Raw genomic sequence first — 583 nt, 5'->3', positions numbered from 1 at the left:
ATGCCCAAGAGGAAGGTCAGCTCGCCGAAGGGGCCCCGGAGGAGATCAGCGAGGTTGTCAGCTCAACCTGCTCCTGCAAAAGTGGAAATGAAGCCGGAAAAAAGCAGCGGGAAAGGATAAATCTTCGGACAAAAAAGTGCAGGCAAAAGGCAAAAAGGGGAGCTAAGGGAAAACAGGTCGAAGTAGCTAATCAAGAAACCAAGGAAGATTTATCTGCGGAACATAGAGAAACTAAAAACGAGGAGAGTGCAGCATCTGACAAAGCAGAAGCCAGGTCTGATTAATCGCACACCGCGTCTTATCGGTGCTCCCTGCCTCCCTTCTTGAACAATCCAGAGGAATATTTTTGTCAACTATTTTGTAAATGCAAGTTTTTTAGTAGCTCTAGAAACATATTTAAAAAGGAGGGAATCCCACTTCATTGCATTTTTTAAGCGTAAATGATTTTTTTTAGAGATGAAATCATTCACTGGTTGCTTATTTTTTGGTACAACCAGAAAATACTGGGATATTGAACTGTGGCAGGCTCTGACTGTCTGGTGTCAGCTTAACATTCCACAGGTGGGGGTTAGTTTTGCATCCT

General features: G+C 43.6%; 1 pseudogene; it reads left to right on the top strand.

The window, feature by feature from the left end:
* LOC102006077 lies at positions 1-284 on the top strand (annotated as a pseudogene).
* Positions 285-583: the final 299 nt, after the last annotated feature.

This window comes from Chinchilla lanigera, unplaced genomic scaffold, assembly GCF_000276665.1.
Source record: "Chinchilla lanigera isolate Chin_1 unplaced genomic scaffold, ChiLan1.0 scaffold00146, whole genome shotgun sequence".
NCBI lineage: Eukaryota > Metazoa > Chordata > Mammalia > Rodentia > Chinchillidae > Chinchilla > Chinchilla lanigera.
This window is presented reverse-complemented; position numbering and strand designations above follow the sequence as displayed.